This window comes from Schistocerca serialis, chromosome 4 (genome assembly GCF_023864345.2).
Source record: "Schistocerca serialis cubense isolate TAMUIC-IGC-003099 chromosome 4, iqSchSeri2.2, whole genome shotgun sequence".
Classification (NCBI taxonomy): domain Eukaryota; kingdom Metazoa; phylum Arthropoda; class Insecta; order Orthoptera; family Acrididae; genus Schistocerca; species Schistocerca serialis.
In genome coordinates, this window is record NC_064641.1 from 242,791,227 (window position 1) to 242,816,049 (window position 24,823).

At 45.0% G+C, this 24,823-nt stretch overlaps 1 long non-coding RNA gene across 1 annotated transcript in view; it reads left to right on the top strand.

Annotated features, from left to right (window-relative positions):
• Window positions 1-16,978: 16,978 nt before the first annotated feature.
• Window positions 16,979-24,823, top strand: part of LOC126474971 (uncharacterized) — a 34,120-nt gene continuing 26,275 nt past the window's right edge. Inside the window, exon 1 of the long non-coding RNA XR_007586615.1 lies at window positions 16,979-17,068. This is a non-coding gene — a long non-coding RNA (uncharacterized LOC126474971). The remainder of the gene's footprint in view (window positions 17,069-24,823) is intronic.

A 24,823-nucleotide genomic window follows, 5' to 3' on the forward strand; every position in this document is an offset into this window, starting at 1 on the left:
ATTTGATAAGATAAAAATGTGTTTTAATATTTAAAATGAATGAAATGCCACAGAGAGACATTTGCAAACCACTTTTCAAAATGTTAACGGTAATTATTATTGCAAAAAATTAAACTACCTAAAAATTTTAATTGTATTTTCTATTTAAAAAAATTCAGCATGAGAAAGCAGATTTTTATGTTGATTTAAATATGTAGTACGAAGTCATGAATGGAAGCATATACTGCTATTTCAGGCATATTCTGAGGCCGAACAACATTTTTTGCATGTTTGTAGACTAGGAAACACCGACTATTATTTGAATCACGTTGCGTTTTTCACGCTGAATACCACCATGTTCTCCCCTTGCTTCGGAAGTAAAGTAAGTACTGGAATTTGTGTTTCTGCCAGCGCACCGTTAATTGGTTGTGCCCGCAAATCTCCGGTGTTCACAAATCTCCATGCCTGTGTATCTCCAGGCGCTGGCTACACTGGCTAACATTCAGCTTTGAGAAGGTCGGTTTCACAGCAGCGCATCCCGTAGTTATTCATTCTAAAATTGTGTTCAACTATACTAGGCTCTAATAAGTTAGCCTAAACACATAAAGAGAAAAGTTTAAAAAATCGGCGGAATGATATGCTTTCTGGGATTCATGTGAATTGTTGATTTCACTTTTCTGCACATTTCTACTGCCAACGTAGTCAGCTTCTTCAGGTATTGCCAGGTGTGTTGTTATACGTCGTTGAGGCTTGGACACTAATCGTACTGTAAACTAATGTTAGTCTCGCGCCGCTATTTATGCCTGAGTTCGACTCTCGGAGAGCGCAGCGCTCCCTCAGTCACGTTTAGTGTCCATTCTCTGATCATTACCCAACTGTGGAGGAAGTGATTGTTTGCGAGATGTTAATAAATTGAGAGCCGTACCCCAAGCCTTGAGTAAATTCAATTCTACGTCCCAATTTATTAGGTTTTGTGAGATTATTATTTCGATAGACTCCTTAATAACACTGCGATGCTATTAGTCTTGTTGTATTTTATTTCATGATTACAGTCGAGGGACTGCTCGGCAACAGCTTATTTCTTAGAATGTTTTAATCAGATGTGTCGCTGTTGTCCCTGACAGTTCCTCTCGACGGCTCCAGCAGTCTGGACCACGTAACACCTGCCACATTCAAATAGAATGAGGCACACACCCAACTTTCGGAGACCTAGAAAGTCTTTATTATTACAGAGCAGATCTTTCATCTTCGCTGACGAGAGCGAAATACAGTGGATGTCACGTTTCCGCAGGAGTCTATGGATTTCTCTGGATATCGGGACATTTAAGCTAGGCTCGGGATTCAGCATACTATTTATCAAGATCTCTTAGTATATGTGAACAGTCTGAGCTGGAAAACGCTAACGAAATGTGCATTTCGTGGAACGACGTTGCAGTCCCTGAGAAACAAATGAGCATCCTATCATCATTATAACGGCATAGCCGGCACCGGGTGTCGAACTCGGGTGTCAACCGCGGCGTGACATCAGTTGTACTTCGCAGTGTAGTTGGAGCCCTAGGAGTGAGTACGCATAACAGTAAGACAGCTCGTAGGAGCTGAAAAAGACGATTGAACCAGTTGTCCAAATACAAGGGCTATTTATAAAGTAACTTCCGATAGTCCATTTTCGTTTTATAAGTTTCATTTTTACTTGGAGCGTGGGCCAGCCCAGCTCGAAACTGATAATGAGACCTTGAGATGTGTCTCGGTGCACCTTAGACGTACTGGTGCATGTATTCGGAAGGTAAGGTCTGATCGGTTGCGAAATGGAAACCACAATGAAAATAAAAATTTTTTTATTCGGAATAGTTAGCCACAACTTCCAGCTACCTCTCTAAAAAGTAGCCACTCCTGCTTAGACATTCGTCGTAGCGATGTACGAACTTTCTAGTATCCCAGTCACAGAAAGCAGCCGCCTGTGCTTTCCGCCAATTGTCTATGGCGGTGTGCCTTTCGTTGTATTTACCAATATGTGGTGTTTGTAGTCAGCCGTTCATGTGATCAGAGATGGATATCGGAGGGAACCAATTAAGAGCTTTATTTTGGGTCATCAAACACTTCCCATCGAAAACGCTGCAGGAGCGTCTCCATTGCCCCGGCAGAATGCGGCTGAGAATTCTCTTGAAGAGAGCTGATGACCTCGATGTTGAGCGCCCATACGCCCCAACATCACTCTTGAAGAAAGAAACGCATGAAATTTGTGTTATGTGGGTTTCATAGCTATAGGTGAAATCTCTCACCAGACCCATATACTTGACGGGAGACACCGTTGTTTTCGGAATTTCTACGTGATCACTTTGCACTCTGCACTGAAAAGAGCGACGTAAAGCGATCGATAGGCACACTAAAGACACGGCGCAACACATCTATGCAAAGCTACATAGGACTTTCGCAGTGGTTTCCATTTCGCGCAAAATCCGAATACGCCTCGTAGGACAGCGAGATTGTCTACTGCATCAGCATTCCAGTTTGAAATTCAGCTTGTAAGAGTACCGACAATGTATTGTTTCAGTGTGATTTTGGTGGAGTTTGAATAAGAAAAATGGGGGAGTGCTCCTGAATTCTCAGATAATTGATCCTATTTTAGGGAAGATTTCGGCGCAGTTTAAGTGGAGCACTAGCTGTCAGGAGGAGATTGAAAATCTAGACAGTGAGACAAGTTGGCGAGAGGTGAAGAGGATAATTATTGTAGAGTCAGGGATTTTCATTGCCCTAAGGTCGAAGTTCCCGTCAAGCTTATACAGGGTGTCCAGAAAAGGGCTCGCTGATTTCAAATTTAAATATCTCGAAAACAAAGATCGATAGAGGACTGCAGTAAACGGTATGTTTATTGTGAAAGCTGTAAGAAGTTTATACAGCAGTTTGAAATAATAGGTACAAAAGCTGCTAACAGATGGCTCTGTACGCTGTACAGCTCATATCAGCATACATAAGTGAAATAATCGTATGAAAACAATCTTTGCAAACAATCACATCACAATGTTTCCAAAATGTTCACCATTGGCACTACAGAGGCAAACGAAGAATGAAATTCGCCATCACATTTCGTAGTGTCTCAACCGAAATGGATTCACATGCCACAGAGATCGCAGATTCAAGCTCGTCCAGCGTGGCAGGATGCTTCGGGTAGACCATGTCTTTCACTGTGCCCCACAAAAAAAAGTCACAAGGAGTCAAATCCGGCGTATATGGCGGCCAATCCATGCCTGCACCAGTAAATTTCGGAAAATTCCTAAGCAATAACTCGATTCCCGAAGTATTCCTCAAGAAAGCGAAACACTTGTTCGGTCCGATGTGGTCTGGCTCCATCTTGCATAAACCATTCAGTACCTGGTCGATCCTCTAACGCTTGCTGTGTGGCGACCAATTGTTCCAAAACTGCAACGTAACGTGCACCAGTGACCGTTTCTCGAATGAAGAAAGGGCCAATAATGCCTGTGCTGCATACTGCAGCCCACACAGTAACTTTAGGAGAATACAGGGGTTTCGCTTCACACCAAATGGCTTTTCGAAACCCCAAAATCGCCAGTTCTGCTTATTCACGCATCCATTCAGGTGGAAGCGTGCTTCATCTGTAAACCAGATGCAGCCAACATCAAATCCTTCACTATCAATCATTGTGAGCATCTGATTACCAAAGGCAACCCTTTGTTGCACAGCTCGTACGGGTATGGCCTGGTGCGTTTGAATTTTGAATGGAAACGTGTGTAGGCTCTTTCTCAGTATTTTCTGCGTGCTGGAACACTTCAAACCAGTCTCAGATGCAATTCTACGGACGGATGACATTGGATTTCGCTGAATAATTCCAGAAACTGTGACGATATTTTCAGGCGTAACTGCGGTTTGCTTGCGGCCAACATGCCCCACTAGATCATCAGTTACGCTGCCTGTTCGTTGAAATTTTGCGAAGAACGTACGAATGGTTTTCGCATCGGGTCCTTTTGGAACATTAAATCATGCTTGAAAACTTCGCCCTGTTGCCGTAGGACTCTCTTCTAACCTGTGGTACTCTAGCACCAGAAAAACGAGTTGTTCAATGGAGTACATGGTTTTAATCTCTTCCTTCGGTACGCTAACCTCCTTTCACGTTTCAATAGTGGAACTGATCGCTCTGGGCTTCGAATCACTATACTAGGCATTACGTATGATAGTGATTACAGCGCCATCTGTTAGCAGCTTTTGTAACTATTATTTCAAACTGCTGTATAAACTTCTTACAGCTTTCACAATAAACATACCGTTTACTGCATTCCTCTATCGATCTTTGTTTTCGAGATATTTAATTTTGAAATCAGGGAGTCCTTTTCTGGACACCCTGTACCTGTGCCATTTGCATACTGTGAATCATCTATGGGCAGATTCATAAGTTTATTTGGACGGGTATGGAATTCGATATAAGGACGATCCTACTTATACATCGCTCGTATTGTATCTTTGGTCCACGGCAGATTGTGCTATCGGATAATGCTACCAGGTTCACTTCCAGAACTTTTAAACAGTTTTGTTGTGCATTAGGAATGAGACGCAACACTCTCTATTATCCGAAACCCTCATTCAAGGAGAGAGTCAATCGGAACCTTGTGCTCCACTAATCACGTACCACAACCTAGTCTATACCTGTTAGGGCAATATATCGAAATGACTGATGTATGCCCACAATACTGACAAGCAAGGGGCACATACGGACACTCCAACGGGCTTATGTTCGCTTTTCGGCAGAATGTACCCGTATCTAACTATAGTCTATTAACGTATAGCTACCTAATTGGACGTCTTCTGAAGAGATTCCGGAGAAATGTCATTTGGGCAGGAAACTCATACAAGTAGCCGGAAGCTAAACACTATAATACGTGAGGACTACTTAATAAAGTTAGGGGATGGGGGTTTACCCAAGGAATTTTGTCTTCGTTACCAACTCGGGGGAGATGCTGTTGGGGAGCTCTTACGATTGTTTTCGGATTTTATCGAATTCTTAGGTGTGTATCACTGTTCTTTTGAAGGATATTGCAACAGGAGATGACTGTCGAATTCATATTTCCCAGCTCAAACTCCTGTACGGCTTTTTTCATGTTTAAAATGTTTTCTTATGATTATAAGGGCTTCGCTCGGAGACCTTTATCTAAACTTCTTAATCCGCTGGTTGCATGAACCAGAAACCTGACTTGGATTGCGTTACACTGTTGTTGCATGAAATTAATGTTTTTTTTTTTTTTTGTTGGTTTTAGGGCGCACAACTTCAACGGTCATTAGCGCCCAGACTACGTTAGGAATGCACCGCGAGTCACAAGTTTAAAACAGCAACGAAACGGAAAACACGATAAAAGACAGACTGACAGGCATAGGATTAAAAAAAGAAACAGCATAATCAAATGTCCTTCGAGAGGGTTGTTAAGTTGATAAAACGAAGAACGCGAGCAGCTGCTCGTGGGTCATCCGCTAAAATGGCATCGAGAGTACATGGCAGGCCAAGATCAAGACGCTGTGTGTTAAAATCCGGACAGGACGTTAAAATGTGGCGGCCCGTCAGCAATTGCCCACATGGGCAGAACGGCGCCGGCGCAGCCGTCAGCAGATGGCGATGGCTGAACCGGCAGTGTCCAATTCGTAACCGGGCCAAAACTACTTCCTCCCGCCGAGAAGGGCGTGAGGAGGACGTCGAAGCCGCGGGAAGAGGTTTCAAGGCCCGAAGCTTGTTGTCTCTAAGTGCAGCCCAATCGGCATGCCACAGAGATAAAATGCGCCGACAAATGACCCTGCTCCAATCTCACGAAGGGACACAACAAGAAGCTGTCCTAGGCTGGAGGACCGCAGCCTTGGCCGCGGCATCTGCAGCTTCGTTCCCAGGGATACCGACATGGCCAGGAACCCACATAAAGCTAACCGGAGAACCGACGTCCACCAGCTGCTGAAGAGAGCTTTGGATCCGGTGCACGAAAGGGTGAAGTGGGTACGGATCACTGAGGCTCTGGATGGCGCTCAGGGAATCGGAGCAGATGACATAAGCAGAATGTCGGTGGCGGCAGATGTAAAGAACAGCCTGGTAGAGGGCAAAGAGCTCAGCTGTGAAGACCGAACAATGGCCATGGAGCCGGTATTTGAAACTTTGTGCCCCGACAGTAAAAGAACACCCGACCCCGTCATTGGTCTTAGAGCCATCTGTATAAATGAAGGTCATATTAATGAACTTCGAACGAAGTTCGACAAAACGGGAGTGGTAGACCGAACCGGGGGTAACCTCCTTTGGGAGCGAGCTGAGGTCAAGGTGAACGCGAACCTGATCCTGGAGCCAAGGTGGCGTGTGGCTCTCGCCCACGCTAAAGGTTGCAGGGAGTGAAAAATTAAGGTGTTGAAGGAGGCGACGAAAGCGAACTCCAGGGGGTAGCAGGGCAGAGACATACAACCCGTATTGACGGTCGAGAGAGTCGTCAAAACAGGAACGATAAGACGGGTGGTCGGGCATTGACAGTAGCCGACAGGCATACCGACATAGCAGTACGAGGTGCGGCTAGAAAAAAACCGGACTGATGCTGGAAAAAACATTTATTTACAATTATTTACAATTTCATGTTATCTCCTTCAATGTAGTCTCCTCCTCGGTCTCTACACCGCTCCATACGAATTTTCCACTGTTCATAGCAATGCTGCAGATCATTTTCGGTAAGTCCATACATTACTTCCGTCGCTTTTTCTTTTACTGCTTCAACAGTCTCAAATCTAGTTCCTTTCAAAGCTGACTTGACTTTAGGGAAAAGAAAAAAGTCACAGGGGGCCAAATCAGGTGAGTAGGGTGGATGATCTAAGATGGGAATGTTGCGTTTTGCCAAAAACGTCTTCACTGACAACGCACTGTGAGCTGGGGCATTGTCTTTGTGAAGGATCCATGACTTTTTTCTCCACAAATCGTTCCGTTTTCTCCGTACTCGCTCACGTAGGGTAGCCAGGACGCTAATGTAGTAATGCTGATTCACTGTTTGTCCCTCTGGTACCCAATCAATGTGCACAATCCCTTTGATGTCAAAAAAAAAAAACAATCATCATTGCCTTGAATTTCGATTTTGAGATTCGTGGAGAAACAGGAGTTTTCCAATGCATCGATTGGCGTTTAGTTTCGGGATCATAAGTAAAAAACCACGATTCATCGCAAGTAATAACATTTTGTAAGAAGGTGGGATCACTTTCAGTGTTTTCCAGGATGTCAGAACAAATCGTTCTTCGGTGTTCCTTCTGTTCAATTGTGAGACACTTTGGAACCTTTTTTGAACACACTTTGTTCATGTTGAAACTTTCATGAAGAATCTGCCTAACACTTTCCTTGTCAACTCCTGTTAACTCAGACACTGCTCTGATTGTTAAACGGCGATCTTGTCGAACAAGTTTACCGATTTTTTCCATGTTTGCATCAGTTTTTGCTGACAATGGTCTGCCAGTGCGAGTGTCATCACTGGTGTCTTCGCGGCTATCTTTAAATCGTTTAAACCACTCAAACACTTGTGTTCGCGATAAACAATCATCGCCGTACACTTGTTGTAACATTACAAACGTTTCACTTGCAGATTTTCCTAGTTTGAAACAAAATTTGATGTTAACACGCTGTTCTTTCTGTACACTCAACATTTTCCGACGCACAGACAAAACGTCAACTACTTAAAACAGACGCCACGGGCAGACTGAGTGCAGGAGGCAGATGAAACTCGAGCAGTAGGCGGAGTGAGAGTCACGTGACAGGCCACGCGACTTTCAGCATTATTGCATTCGTTTTATTGTTTCACCAGTACTAGTCCGGTTTTTTTCTAGCCACACCTCGTATATCGCGCCGGTAGGTGAGTGGCAATTCACCAGCGTCAGCATGAAGACTCTCGACGGGACTAGTATAAAACGCTCCGATCGCAAGTCGTAAACCCCGATGTTGTATGGAGTTGAGGCGGCGTGATGGATGGCCGTGCAGAGGAGTATACGAAGCTCCCATAATCCAGCTTGGAGCGGACGATCGACCGATATAGACGAAGTAGGACGGTTCGATCCGCTCCCCACGACATACCATTGAGAACACGGAGGACATTTAGAGAACGGGTACAACGGGCAGCCAAATATGATACATGTGGAGACCAGCTAAGTTTCCTGTCAAATGTAAGACCTAAAAATTTTGTTGTCTCCACGAATGGGAGAGCAACGGGACCGAGTCGTAAGGACGGTGGGAGAAACTCTTTGTAGCGCCACAAGTTAATACAGACCGTCTTCTCGGCAGAAAAACGGAAGCCATTGGCGACACTCCAAGAGTAAAGAGGGTCAAGAGAACGCTGAAGACAGCGCTCCAGGAAACATGTACGCTGCGCGCTGCAATAGATGGTAAAATCGTCCACGAAAAGTGAGCCTGATACATCAGCTGGGAGGCAATCCATTATTGAATTGATCGCTATGGCGAAGAGAGCGACGCTGCAAACTGAGCCCTGTGGTACCCCATTCTCCTGGCGAAAGGTGTCTGACAGGACAGAACCCACACGTACCCTGAACTGTCGATCCATTAAAAAGGAACGAATAAAAAGAGGGAGGCGACCGCGAAGGCCCCATGTATGCATGGTGCGGAGAATGCCCGCCCTCCAACAGGTGTCGTAAGCCTTCTCCAAATCAAAGAACACAGCCGCGGTCGGGCGCTTCCGCAAGAAGTTATTCATAATGAAGGTCGACAAGGTAACCAGATGGTCAACAGCAGAGCGGCGCCTACGAAATCCACATTGTACATTGGTAAGTAGGCGTCGAGACTCGAGCAGCCAGACCAAACGAGAGTGAACCATTCGCTCCATCACTTTACAGACACAGCTGGTAAGCGAGATGGGTCGATAGCTGGAAGGCAAGTGCTTGTCCTTCCCCGGCTTAGGGATCGGGACAACAATAGACTCGCGCCAGCATGCGGGAACATGTCCCTCAATCCAGATGCGATTGTAAGTACGAAGAAGAAAACCTTTACCCGCAGGAGAAAGGTTCTTCAGCATCTGAATATGAACAGAATCAGGCCCTGGAGCGGAGGACCGTGACCGGCCAAGTGCGTTTTCGAGTTCCCGCATGGTGAATGGGGCATTATAACTTTCACGATTCGAGGAGCGGGAGTTAGGTGGCCTAGCCTTCTCTGCCTGTTTGCGGGGGAGGAAGGCAGGGTGGTAATGAGCGGAGCTCGAAACCTCTGCGAAAAAGCGGCCAAAAGCAATGGAGACATCCTCAGGGGCCACAAGGATGTCATTCGCGACCGTCAAGCCAGAAACTGGTTAGTGGACCTTAGTGCCAGATAGCCGGCGCAGGCTACCCCACACAACAGAAGAAGGAGTAAAACTGTTGAAGGTGCTTGTGAAAGCAGCCCAGCTGGCTTTCTTGCTTTCTTTAATAATACGACGACACTGTGCACGTAATCGTTTATAATTGATACAATTCTCCACTGTAGGGTGGCGTTTAAAGGTGCGTAAAGCACGTCGACGAGCACGTAAAGCGTCTCTACATGCTGCGGTCCTCCCGGGGACCGGTACGCGACGTGGAGAAGAAGTAGGGTGAAGGATGGAATATTCAGCAGCAGTGACAATGACTTCCGTGAGGTGTGCGACCTGACGATCGCAGCTTGTGAAGGTTTGATCCTGAAAGGTCGCCCTGGAAGAGGAGAGCCCCCAGTCTGCTTTGGAGATGGTCCAACTAGATGAGCACGGAGAGGGGGTATGCTGCAGGAGATGGATTACACACGGGAAGTGGTCGCTCGAATATGTATCAGAAAATGCATACCACTCAAACCGGCGTGCAAGTTGGGTAGTGCATATAGAGAGGTCTAAATGGGAATAGGTGTGAGATGTGTCCGAAAGAAAAGTAGGGGCGCCAGTATTGAGGCAGACAAGTTTGAGCTGGTTGAAAAGGTCTGCTAACAGGGAGCCCCTCGGGCAAGATGCTGGAGAGCCCCAAAGGGGATGATGGGCATTGAAGTCTCCAGTTAACAAAAATGGTGCAGGTAGCTGAGCAATAAGTTGAATCATGTCTGCCCTGGTAACGGCAGACGACGATGGAGTGTAAACGGTACAAATGGAAAATGTAAAAGTGGGGAGAGTAATTCGGATGGCAACTGCCTGCAGGCCGGTGTGCAACGTGATGGGATCGTAGTAAATATCATCCCGGACCAGCAACATAACCCCTCCATGAGCCGGGATACCTACCACAGGGGGTAGGTCAAAACGCACAGAGGTGTAGTGTGCCAAGGCAATTTGATCGCATGGGCGTAGCTTCGTTTCCTGGAGGGCTACGACGAGCGGACGGTGCAAGCGGAGCAGCAACTTCAAGTCCTCTCGGTTGGAGCGAATGTTGCGAATATTCCAGTGAATAAGTGCCATCGTAAGAAGAAAAGGAAGATGAAAGAAGGGGTCACCTCGAAGGCCACTGAGGGCCTGGCTTCGAGCGAGCACTGCCGCCGCTATCAGTAGGCGGACAGTCATCGTCCATTGGTTCTATAGGTTCATCGGCCATCTTGGTAAGATGGCCGGGAGGGGGAGCTTCATCCGCCGGTGAACGGCCAGATGTTCGGCTACCAGTGGTGCGGCCAGGCGAAACGGATGACGGCCTGGGGCGGCAACCGCTGGGTGGCGCAGGAGAAGAAATGCGCCGTGGCGGAGAAGGAGAACTGTGCTTCCTATGAGCCTTCTTGGAAGGTCGTTTGGTGGAAGTACCGGTCGATGGCTGGGAGGTCGAGGTACGTAGGAAGTCTGCACGGGACGGTTCCTTCTTGAAGGCCCGTGCATCTGACTTCTGGGTCTTCGTCTTAGCAGAAGCTGATGAAGGGGCTGGTGTCTGTGGGGTGATGGGAGGAAGAGGAGACGTCGACCGCGCGATCTTAGCACTGGCCGAACGGACGACCGTGGTGCTGAAGATCAGATCGCATATCTGGGTTGCCACCTCCCTGGTAGTCCGAGGAGAGGCGAGGACAGTACTGTATTTCCCCGCTGGGAGCAGCGTGGGCATCCTACTAGCCAATAGCTTGCGAGCAGCCGAGGTGGACACTTTCTCTTTGACCCGAATTTCTTGGATACAGCGTTCTTCCTTATAGACGGGACAGTCGCGGGAGGATGCTGCATGGTCACCCTGGCAGTTCACACAACGAGGAGACGGAGGTGGACAGTCACCCTCATGGGCATCCCTGCCACAAGTGACACATTTAGCCGCATTGGAACAAGACTGTCGAGTGTGATTGAAACGCTGACACTGGTAGCAGCGCGTAGGTGTCGGGACATAGGGGCGAACTGAAATAACCTCGTAGCTTTGATGCGCGATGGCAGCTTAACACTATCAAAGGTCATAAAAGTGTCCGGGTCGGTACAAGGTCATTGTTGACCTTTTTCATGACCCTATGGACAGTCGTCACGCCCTGCTCAGCGAGGAAAGACTGAATCTCCTCGTCAGTCAATCCGTCGAGGGATCTAGTATAGGCCACACCAAGAGACGAATTCAAAGTTCGGTGAGCCTCCACCCGGACAGGGAATGTGTACAGGAGTGTGGCTCGAAGCAGTTTCTGTGCCTGAAAGGCGCTCTCAGTTTCTAGTAACAAGGCACCATTACGCAACCTCGTACAAGACTTAACAGTACCGGCTATGGCATCTACGCCCTTCTGGATAACGAAAGGGTTGACAGAGGAAAAATCCTTTCCCTCCTCGGATCGAGAAATGACTAGGAACTGTGGGGTAGGCGGTAGTACTTTTGTCACTGGAGGCTGGTCATGTTTCCGTTTGTGGGCAGAAGTCAAGAGAGAAGAAGAGAAATCCATTGCGGAAGAATCCCCCATAATTGCCAGCGTCTCCGATGGCGCGCTCCTTCCTTATGGGGACCCTCTCAGAGGGCACTCCCGCCTTAGGTGAATGTTTACACCTCAGGTCACACCTCCCGAGAAACAGACGGAGGGACCAATCGGCATGGTCAGAAGGTATCAACTCAGGCAATCACCCCTCCCCGGGCCTGGCCTTTACCAGGGGGTACGTGCGTGCCTTACATGTCTACCCAGGGCGGGGAATTACGCGTTACCCCATCACCGGCTACGCGTGCGAACGCGTGGGACGGCCTTCAGGCGCGCACAGGGAGGAAGGAAGAAGAGGAAAAGAAGAGAGAGAGGACAGACTGACTGAAACGCCGAAGCGGAGACCAGAGAAGGGAAGGAGAAGAAGGCAAGGAGAAGAACGCAAGGAGAAGAACGCAAGGAGAAGAACGCAAGGGAAAGAGTAAGGAAGACAGTGAGATGGAGAAGAACAAAGAAAGGAACCAACCAAAGAAGGAAGAAACGAGAAGTGAAAAACCAAAAAGACCACAAATATAGGTCGTGGGACCGTCCATCTCCGGACGCAGGCGCTAACTACCCCCTTGAGGGGGATGGACTCCTTTTAGTCGCCTCTTCCGACAGGCAGGAAGACCTCGGGCCTATTCTAACCCCCGGACCTGCAGGGGGGATGAAATTTATGTCTTTGCGTAAACTTTTGTTTTTGGTTACCCCAACATTTCTCTCTTACTGCCGATGTTAATATACGATTTATACCATAAACTGGGGTGACTTTGAGCCACTTTTGAAGATTTTCTGCAAGAAACTGCTTACTAGAGAAAATGTTTTCGTAAATTCTGAAGGTGTATATAACTTTAACGTATGTCTCACAAAATAAACTTGGTGCTGGTTTTCTGTAGTACACATTTCTATCAAAATATTGTCAGAAACGTGGCACAAAGTCACGTCATTGCCGGGGGTGGGGTCTTTGTGTCATAGTCATGTTCTTGGATTTTTAAATGATAAACAGTGAGCGGCCCAAAGCCAACCACCTAAAAGGTAACTTTGTGACAATAAGAGGAAAAAAACTCTAAAATAAATTTGTTTTATTGAGTATTTAATATGTTATTACAAGTTCTGCAGTAGTTTACAGATTTACTGGTCCTATATTTTTTCAAAGTCAGGAATACAGAAGAAGGATGACACTATGCGAACATATCGCTCGAGATACGCCTTTGCAGTGGACTGCAAATCTAGTAACGAAAATTGGAAACCATAATAACAAATTGTCACAGCATGTGCGACAAACATATGCTCTTCTTTTTCAAGTACAGTTTTCGACCCACTAGTGCATGACGTTTCCCATAAAATTTGTTCATGAGGGTGTTTCGGCGAATGCCATTTTTGGTAGCTGCTAAACGAATTGAGATTTTCTTCTCATTAATTTCTTGAAGCGCCTTCTCCATCAGTGTAGTTGGCGTAGGAACAATAATTTACGACGTTTCTGTATGTCCGTGGCATATTCTGCAACAGCCAATTAATGTTATGAATACCTGTACCGTACGTTATTGAAAAGTCACATAAAGCCTCAATGAAAACGTGGTGCAAAGTCATCCCTGTATCTTCCAGATTTTAACAAATCTCACTCACGTGCCAAAACCATCAGTGAGAGAATTTATGAATACGTTGTCGCATCAGACTAATGAGTAATGTAGCAAAAACTATATACTAACCAGAGTTTGCTGATATTCTTTCTTTGGTGATCCACAATAGAAAGATCTCGATTAACAGGCTCATAACGCAGAATACACAGACTGCTGCAGACGGTTTGCTGGGACCATCCGAAGTAGGACGTAATAAATGAATACATCTGCAGATGACAGCACCAGCCAGCAAAGTTTTAGGCACTTCAACTCTTATGATGGGGACATCTCGAACTACTAGGATGCACTGGTTCGAAAGAAAGTGCGGGTGGCACGAAGTCACCTGCGCGGCAAAAAGTCACCCCGGTTTACGATAGTGAAATTCGTTCATCAAATCATAGAACTATTTCAACATTTCGCTTATTTCGCCTGTATTCGATGGAAATCGTTCTTTGGTACATCTACATCTACATACATACTCCGCAATCCACCATACGGTGCGTGGTGGAGGGTACCTCGTACCACAACTAGCATCTTCTCTCCCTGTTCCACTCCCAAACAGAACGAGGGAAAAATGACTGCCTATATGCCTCTGTACGAGCCCTAATCTCTCTTATCTTATCTTTGTGGTCTCTCCGCGAAATATAAGTTGGCGGCAGTAAAATTGTACTGCAGTCAGCCTGAAATGCTGGTTCTCTAAATTTCCTCAGCAGCGATTCACGAAAAGAATGCCTCCGTTCCTCCAGAGACTCCCACCCGAGTTCCTGAAGCATTTCCGTAACACTCGCGTGATGATCAAACCTACCAGTAACAAATCTAGCAGCCCGACTCTGAATTGCTTCTATGTCCTTACTCAATCCGACCTGATAGGGATCCCAAACGCTCGAGCAGTACTCAAGAATAGGTCGTATTACTGTTTTATAAGTGGTCTCCTTGAAAGATGAACCACATCTTCCCAAAATTCTACTAATGAACCGAAGAAGACTATCCGCCTTCCCCAAAACTGCCATTACATGCTTGTCCGACTTCATATCGCTCTGCAATGTTACGCCAAAATATTTAATCGACGTGACTGTGTCAAGCGATACACTACTAATGGAGTATTCAAACATTACGGGATTCTTTTTCCTATTCATCTGCATTAATTTACATTTATCTGTATTTAGAGTTAGCTGCCATTCTTTACACCAATCACAAATCCTGTCCAAATCATCTTGTATCCTTCTACAGTCACTCATCGACGACACCTTCCCGTACACCACAGCATCATCAGCAAACAGCCGCACATTGCTATCCACCGCATCCAAAAGATCATTTATGTAGATAGAAAACAACAGCGGACCTACCACACTTCCCTGGGGCACTCCAGATGATACCCTCACCTCTGATGAACACTCACCATCGAGGACAACGTACTGGGTTCTATTATTTGAGAAGTCTTCGAGCCACATATTTGGGAACCAATCCCATATAAACTCGTACCTTAGTTAGGAGTCTGCAGTGGGGCACCGATTCAAATACTTTCCGGAAGTCAAAGAATATGGCATACCCTTCCCTTCATCCATGGTTCGCAAGATATCATGTGAACAAAGGGCGAGTTGCGTTTCGCAGGAGCGATGCTTTCTAAAGCCGTGCTGATGCATGGACAGCAACGAATCTGTCTCAAGGAAATTCATTATATTCTAGCTGAGAATATGCTCGAGAATCCTGCAACAAACGATGTTAAGGATATTGGTCTGTAATTTTGAGGATCCGTCCTTCTACCCTTCTTATATATAGGCGTCACCTGTGCTTTTTTCCAGTCGCTCGGGACTTTACGTTGGGCAAGAGATTCGCGATAAATGCAAGCTAAGTATGGAGCCAATGCAATAGAGTACTCTTTGTAAAACCGAATTGGAATCCCAACAGGACCTGGCGATTTATTTATTTTCAACCCATTCAGCTGCTTCACAACCCCAGGGATGTCTATTACTATGTCCTCCACACGGGAATCTGTACGAGTCTCAAACGGCGGTATGTTTGTACGATCCTCCTGCGTGTAAGATTTGTCAAATGCTAAATTTAAAATTTCTGATTTCGTTTTGCTGTCTTGCGTTGCCAGGCCAGACTGATCAGTGAGTGACTGGATGGAAGCCTTCGACCTGCTTACTGATTTTACGTAAGACCAAAATTTCCTTGGGTTTGCAGCAAGATCTTTTGCTAAGGTATGACGGTGGTAGTGGTTCTATGCTTCGCGCATCGCTCTTTTTACAGCAGCACAAATCTCTACTAATTTTTGCCTGTCCTCATTCTCCCGATCTTTCTTGTACCGCGAGTGCCACTGTCTTTGCTTCCTGAGCATTCTCTGAATTGCGCTGTTAAACCACAGTGCGTCTTTTCCGTCCGTAACCCACTTTCCCGGCACATACTTGTCCAATGCGTGATTTACAATGTGTTTAAAATTTGCCCATAATTCTTCCACGTCCATCGTACCGGAAGTAAATGAAGTCGATTCATTTACTAAGTGGGATGCTGACAACTGCTTATCTGCTCTTTCTAGTAACAATACTCTCCTAGCCATCTTCACCGACTTTTTAACTTTCGTAACCATAGTCGTAACGACATCATGATCACTAATCCCTGTCTCAACACTCACACCGTCGATGAGGTCTGGTCTGTTCGTGGCTACCAGATCTAAAATATTTCCATCATGTGATGGCTGTCGATTCAGCTGCTCAAGACAGTTTTCGGATAATGTGTTCAAAAGTAATTCACACGACGGCTTGTCTGTACCACCTATAATGAATCCATAGACATCCCAGTCTATACTAGGTAGGTTGAAGTCGCCTCCGACTAATATAGCATGATCCAGGTACTTCTGCGATACAGAGTATACAGTCCCTTTGAATGATTCTAGAACTGTCACGGTGGAACCTAGTGGCCAGTAATAACACCCAACAATTAACTTTATTTCCCCTAGCCCTGTTAAACGTGTCCAGATAACTTCACAATCACACACTACTTCGACCTCAGTAGACACAATATTTTTGTCAACTGCAATGAAGACACCATCTCCTACGGTGTCTAATCTGTCTTTCCGATACACGTTCCAACCCTCACTAAATATTTCAGAACTTCCTATCTCAGGGTTGAGCCAGGTCTCAGTCCCGAGAGTAAATTGCGCACGACACGCTTCCTGGAGTGCAGTAAATTCAGGAACTTTATTCCGAACACTCTGAAAATTTACTGCTAATATCTTGATAGCACTTTTAAAAAAAAAAAAGAAAAAGAAAAAAGGAAAACCACTTTAAAGTGCAGTTAGTATTTTGCGATACTGTCGCTATCGACGCTTTTGTCCCGGAATAGTCGAAGTATCGATACAATTATTTCAGGTACGGATATCGATACCGAACACCGGGCAGTGGCAGTGTGTTGTTGTTGTGCGGCCAGGTCGGGGTCTTCGGGCAGCCGCGGCCGGCAGGTGTCCGGCAGAGGTGCCGGCGCCGTGGCGGGCGCCGCTGGGGACGACAGCGACCCCAACAACGAGGGCTCCGACTCGAGGTGACCCCGGCCCGCCCCCGCTGACCCCGCCGTCCCCGTCGCCCCCACGCCGGCCGCCGCCTGACCACAGCGCAGTCCGCTGCCGCAGCGTCCGGCCGCAGCTGTGAGTACCGCCTCACGTATTACACCTCAAATGCTCTCCGCAGTGCCGTGAATATTTCACTAACCTGGGCCCACCAGATACCGGCACCCGAGAGATCTCGTAGCTCGCCCGCTGGGCAAGTTAAAGTACTCCCACGTGGTCCTATTGCACCGTGTTCTGGCCTCGTTCCGTCACGTGCGCACAACGTCTCTGTCACTGATACAACTAGTCGTGTAACTGACATTCGCTGCTCAAAAGAATTAGGAAACATGACTCTATATTTACTAAGATGGTGTCTGTTCTTTCGGACATGTTCGAAAGAACAGATACCACCTTAGTAAATATATAGTTAAGGCTCACCGGCCACTTGACCATCATCTTCTTCTGTGCGAATGCACAAACAGTGCCCGAACTCTTACGGGAATCGACAACGCGCCGCGAGTAATGAGTATAATGGGCGGGGGCACTACGAATGTAGTGCGGGACAATACGTTGAGAATGTGGGTTTCTCTGGAGGCGTGCCAGAGATAAATCCCTACAGTCGTGCCATCCTTTGCGTACTCGGTGGATCAGATGGATGGAGCGTCTGCCATGTAAGCAGGAGATCCCGGGTACGAGTACCGGTCGGGGCATACATTTTCACCTGTCGCCGTTGACGTATGTCAACGCCTGTAAGCAGCTGAGGATGTTCAATTCATTGTAAAAACATGACTCTGATCATCTGCCACACTCCATTGAGCAATAATTGAGGACTGGCTACGTTACCCAACTACACCTTTATTGTTGTTGTTGTTGTTGTGGTCTTCAGTCCAGAGACTGGTTTGACGCAATTCTCCATACTACTCTATCCTGTGCTTCTTCTCCCAGTACCTACTGCAACCTACATCCCTGTGAATCTGTTTAGTGCAATCATCTCTTGGTCTCCCTCTACGATTTTTAACATCCACGCTGCCCTCCAGTACTAAATTTGTGATCCCTTGATATCTCAGAACATGTCCTACCAACCGGTCCCTTCTTCTTGTCAAGTTGTGCCACAAACTCCTCTTCTCCTCAATTCTATTCAATACCTCCTCATTGGTTATGAGATCTACCCATCTAATCAGCAGCCTTCTTCTGTAGCACCACATTTCGATAGCTTCTATTCTCTTCTTGTCTAAACTATTTATCGTCCACGTTTCACTTCCATACATGGCTATACTCCATACAAATACTTTCAGAAACGGCTTCCTGACACTTAAATCTATACTCGATGTTAACAAATTTCTCTTCTTCAGAAACGCTTTCCTTGCCATTGCCAGTCGACATTTTATATCCTCTCTACTTCGACCATCGTCAGTTATTTTGCTCCCCAAATAGCAAAACTCCTTTACTACTTTAAGTATCTCATATCCTAATCTAATACCCTCAACATCACCCGACTTAATTCGACTACATTCCATTATCCTCGTTTTGCTTCTGTTGACGTTCATCTTATATCCTCCTTTCAAGACACTGTTCATTCCGTTCAGCTGCTCTTCCAGGTCCTTTGCTGTCTCTGACCGAATTACAATGTCATCGGCGAACCTCAGAGTTTTTATTTCTTCTCCATGGATTTTAATTCCTTTACATTTTACAAATTCAGTACACAATAATACACCATTACATCCGTGATTGTTTCATAAAAAGAACTGAAATGTCTGACGGGTGTCGAAAACAAAGTGGAAACAATCATTCATCCCATCGTCCTGGATGCTTTTCATTGGACTTTGAGAGCTTCAATAACATGTACGCCCTCTGTGCCTGACTAAGTGGCATGCTCCAGTAAGAACGCGGAGGTCCACATTCTTCAATGTGAGCCCGTTACAATTCTTGTAGAGTCTGTGACCGAGGACTACGACCACGAACACGCCTGTGAAGCATGTCCCACACAAGCGCAATGTTATTCAGGTCGGAACCCACCGCCGGCCATTCGACTACTTCATTATCGTAACTACGCAAGCCATCCCTACTGACGCCCGCCAGATGAGTCCTAGAATTACAAGGAATTCAGGGACACCACCCTATGCAGCAGCCAGCGGTCACCACATGGTCCAACAGGACCAGTTTGATGTACTGCCTGTCATTACGGTGACCATGAACATCGATAAGTTCCATACGGTCCATATGGTGTCAACACTGAAGCCTTCCCGTGACATCACAGAACCTCTTAAATCTGTAGAAAAAATTTGGCAGGTACCGCTAACCATGGGTCACCGTACACGGATACGGCCATCACCTTCCGTCAGAAGTTATCTGGACTCGTCTGCGAATAGCACGTTTTGCCAGTGACGAAGTTGCCCGTTGACACTGGAAAAGCAGAACCGAAGGCGATCTGCAAGGTGTTGTCGTGTCAGGCGTTGTATTCGAACAGGACATGTGGGTCGTAATATCGTTCCTGTAACCTGTTCATTATAGTATGTTCGGACACAGTAGCTCCAATACCCTTCTGACGTCCTCTTGCATTGGGCTGGCGATAGTCGTACGACGCCGCAATGCACAATGGCCAGATATCGGTATTTACGTGGGGTTTGTGTCTAACCCGCCATGTGTACTGACGTGTCTACCTGTAGAGCGTTTACAACCTTCAAGTGACGCATGGAGAGGCATTTGCATCTAGGAGCACAACCGAAGGTCCATCCTTTTTTTGGTTAAACGAATCACCCGTGCAGGTTGCATTGGATTAAGATGTCGCTTTGCCTGTGCTTGGATGGATACAGCGTCCACAAGTGACAACCGACGTCGGCGCACCTCAGTAAAAATCAATTGGACACCGGTACTCATTTTCTTCCGAGGCCTGACACTGTAATGCATAACATTGCCAACAGATGGCAAATGATTTTAATCGTTGCCTAAATTGAAAGCGAAGCTTGCAAGCCATGCAATAAGACCACAGGCATCGCCTGCATCAAAACGGATGTAACCTATCGGACGTAGATACACGTGCTGCTCTAATTCTTTTGAACACTATATGATAATGCAAGGAAAGAATCACCTGGCTCATAATGTACGTGACAAAATTAACGGTTATAAGAACCAACTGCATCTGTTTCGAAGGCAGCTTTGTAAAGGTATCTACTTTTTTCGAATGTCTTTCATTCTTACAATCCCCTCCACCTATATGTTACCCAGTTTACTAATGAGACGTTGTACAACTTTGTCAGTATTTTGAGGCACGGCTTCATGACTTGCTTACCCAAGAAAATGCGGTTGTTTACCACCTCGTTATCAGCTGCTCCACATTCTGTAGCTTTCCAAATGCAAATAGAAGTGACACATTTTCTGAATAATTGATACATTTTAAATGGAAATAAGAGACCTTATAAATGTTTATATATAATTTATTATGTCAGGACCGCCTAATAACTACAACGGTCACATTAAAGCTTTCGGCAATTTGTTCCGTAATAATATATGATTAATCGACTGACAGCTTCGTCATCACATATACATTCAAGTTTGCCCTCTGAACGTCATAAACCGGTTTAAAATGTATCAATTAATTGTACATCATGGTGTCACTAGTAAACATCCCTTTTAATACGGATAATTTTGTAAATCAGTCACATATGCATTATTCATTACACTATAATCGCCTAGTTACTACAACGCTGTTATTACTGGTTTCGGAAATTTACTGCCATCTTCATACATGGTGTACAGGATGAGTCACGTAAAACGTAACACCCTTTTTCTTTCGTGAACGGTTCCAGAGATCAAAATGAGATTTCCTGCAAATAGTAATACGCTAAGGGGTACTCGATAATACTTTTGTCTATAATAAAGACGCCTAACTCTTGTATCGAGCGAGATATTCAACCAAGTACGATTTTTAAGTGGAATGATACATTTCTTTTAATGGCCTCCGAAAGCGCTTGAAAAGGCGAGTACAATGATATAACGCTTATTAATTTTGAGGCTGAAACTTTCGCCAAACAACCCTAGGTATATGCTGAAATTGGAAAGAAATGCGGCTAGAGTTGTTTATCGCGGTGTAAACGCCACCCAGCAGAACTCCGTCGTTATATGCAGCAAGACATTTCTATGCTACTTAATTAAAATCTCATTTCCTGTTCGACATAGATACAGGGTCAGTTGCAGTTTTTCTATATGGATCTACGGCATATACTAGCTTCTGCCGCATCACATGGACCTTAGAAAAACTGTTTCAAATGTGTCTACGTTTCCAGATTTTGGCGGTAGCAGCTACAGTTTCGTCAGGCAGTTTTCATTTTAAACTCTCCCTGTCGATGATAACTTGTCACAGCCAAAATAGAGACGTGGTTCGTTTATATTTCATAGTGATAAATGGTCCTATTCACAGAAAAAGGAAACTAGTTTATTAACTTTCTGAGGCTTAAAAATAATAGTAATAATAATACCTGACGTCTCTTTGCATGAAGACGTCTGCATACCTATTAAGAGTAAAACACCTGCTGTCGGACAGATGAGTCTATATATACTAATCGAAATTGTAATTAGACGGAATACACTTCAAATAAACTAAATATTTTATTCAGAAAGGCTGACGTCATGTCTCCCACAAAATACCCACTCTTCTTAACGAAACGTAATTTTACACTTAAGCATGTGTTCGCATTGTTTACCATCAACTGCAAGGCACATATGAAATTTTGAGAACAGTTTCAGCCTCAGAATCAAGAAGCATTGTATCAATGAACCCATCTTCTCAAGCACCTTCGAATGCCGTTAAAAATGTTCATCATTCCATTTTAAAAAATCTTACGTTGCATAAAAATTTCGATCGATACATGAGTTAAGGCTCTTTATGACACATCATATTAGCGTTCATGGATCAAGGTCCGGGTTTGGTTCCGAGAGAGCTAATAGATTTTAATTCTCTGCTACCCTCTTCCCACCCCCCCCCCCCACCCCCGCCCCCCCAACCACCCTCACTGCAAATAGTACTTGCAGTCGCCCACACTTTTAACGTGTTATATATGCGTAAGATTCAACAATAATAACAATAAAATATGAACAGTATAGAATGTCTTAATATACATAGCAATACAATGTAACATCCGCCCTTTAACATCATTTTAAAAAACGTTCGAGATATTACAGTCCTGAGAATCAGAATACTTCAAAAACACCAGTCATTTAATTATTTTAAGAACCGTAATAGCACGAAATTATCACAAGTCTGACAACGTCATAATTTACACAATATAAAATGGAATGTGCACTCATCTCAATCACTACTTCACTTAATAGTACGACTATGGAAATAAGTCTGAAGACTATGAAGTATGCTATTGTAAACATGGCTTGTAGTTTGAAAAATTGCTTAACATTTTCATGCTACTTTCCTCTCCCAAAGTTAGCAGGGAAATCTGGGACTTCATGCACGTAAAATCTTAAAAATTTCGAGTCAAATATGTTCAGGGATTTGTTTTGCGATTGGAATCATGACCCTAAATGCCCCCTCCTCCCGGTTGGATCCACATGTGCACAATAACTATTTTTTAGTGCCTGTCGTTAAATCACAGTCGTCGTGCGGCCAACTCCTTGGCGATGAAATGAACGGCATTCTTTGAAAAATTTATATTTGATTTGAAGTAACTGTGTTTTTAAATGAATTTAATACATCACAGATGCCTAAATAATGAAGCTCCGTTTCTGGAATTAATATGTGTAATTGTATTTTGGCAAATTCAAGATATCGGACAAAGGCGTTAGAGAAGGTTGCAGCATTTCACCCACCCTTTTCAACATTAATTTAGATGACACAATCCATAAATGGAAGGAGATTTTTAACAAGGGAATTAAGATTAATAGAAATTACCACTTGAATTACCTTTTATTTACAGACGACGCCACATTGCTGGCGGGAATGAAGATGACCTAAAAGGAGCACACATTTGTCAGATTAGATTTGTGAAGAGTACCATTTGACGACTTCGCTCGGTCTATGACGTTGGTGTTTTGTTGATAAGTGGGGTCGGTTTGTTGGTTTGTGGTTTGTGGGTTTAAGGGACCAGACAGCAACGGTCATCGGTCGATAAGTGGGGTCGCGTCAGAGATATGGTCAACTTTTTTTTTTTTTAAATTGTACGCTATAGTTTGGTACTTACTTTCTGCTAGCGGCTATCGAGACGAATCCCATGATGTGTAACAGTAAGGTCTTTGAAGGTCAACGAAGGTCAAGAATGTGGCATGAACATCCATTTACAGAAGGTTTTCTAAGTGATGACCATTGGTATCTATGCAGTGCCGCAATCTTCTTATCATGGCTTGAGTGATATTCTTTATCACTTCGCCACTTATCGAAGCACATGCTCTGACAATTCTCTCTCTTATATCGTGCAAATAGTAAATATTTCCCGAATACTGCGTATCCATCTACCGTGCCATTGACATGTAAATAAAATTCGACGGTTTCGCAGTACAACACTAATAGGAACGATAAGACTAATATCGTCGAATCAAGCGAATGTGAATGGTGTATTCCTTCAAAGAACAAGTCAATATGCTTCTCATTTAAGGAGAATGCCAACGAAATTCAGTGAGAGCTAGAGGCTTATACGCTGGAAGATATCCTCAACCAACTGACCGTACACGTCGTCCATTTAAATATGTGTACGATAAATTGAGAACAACTGGATCTTTCACGCCCCGGAAACATATCTGGCAAAGGAAAGTCACTAACGAGGAGACGGAAGTTGGTACTCTTGCCACTGCAGTTCGAGATCCTTGTGTTAGTTCGCGTCGAATCGCAAGGGGATCTGGCTTGAGGCAGAGTAGTGTTGTTCGTGTTCTGCATCGCCATAAATATCGTGCTTACCATATCAGTCTCCACCAAGAATTAACTGGTACGGATTGTATGCGTCGCATTGAATTCTGCCGATTGGCTCAACTTCAGATTCAGAGCGATGACACATTTATTAATTTGATTTGCTTTACTGATGTGGCTACATGACGAACCATGGAAATGTTAATTTGCATAACATGCGTTATTGGCCAACTGAAAATCCATGTTGGCCGCAGCAAGTTGCACACCATAAACCGTGGTCGGGGAATGTGTGGTGTGGGATTCTGGAGGACAGAATTATTCCATCGAATGAAATCTTAATGGTAGGAAGTACACCACATTCCTGCAAGAAACATTAGGTCTGTTATTGGAAGAAATACCTTTAGGAACAAGGAACAGAATGTGGTATCGGCATGATGGGTGTTCATCACATTTTTCGCTGATGGCTAGAAGTGAGTTGCAGAGATCATTCCCAAATCGTTGGATTAGACGCGGAGGAGATGTGTTGTGGCTTCCTCGTTCGCCAGACATAACGCCTCTGGATAAACATTTCGAAAGAATGAGGAGCGAAATATTACCTGCCTAGATTCGAAGCATTGGTGAACTGTCAGAAGAAGTCAAGGAAGACCGAAGAAACGATGGGTGCCGTAACAGGCTGTCGACTCCGATGCTGAATAAGCATTTAAAGAGATTATATAGCTATGCCATTCAGTCTCGTATTCACCCCCAAGACAGAAGAAGTGCATGCAATCATCTGCGTCTAGAGTAAATTCTGTATGTAAGAGTGAGAAAGTGGTCTAAACTTTTCTGTAGCGTGCATCTCAGGCGAGACACGGCAACTATCCCCGTTCTTTCCTCGTAGGAGGCTGTAGTTTAAGAGGTTAGTCAGGAAGAATCAATGCCCAAAGAAGTGGGATACAGTACTACTGAGGAATGACGAGATACGATTCAAGTTCTCTGAGGCTATAGATACAGCAATAAGGAATAGC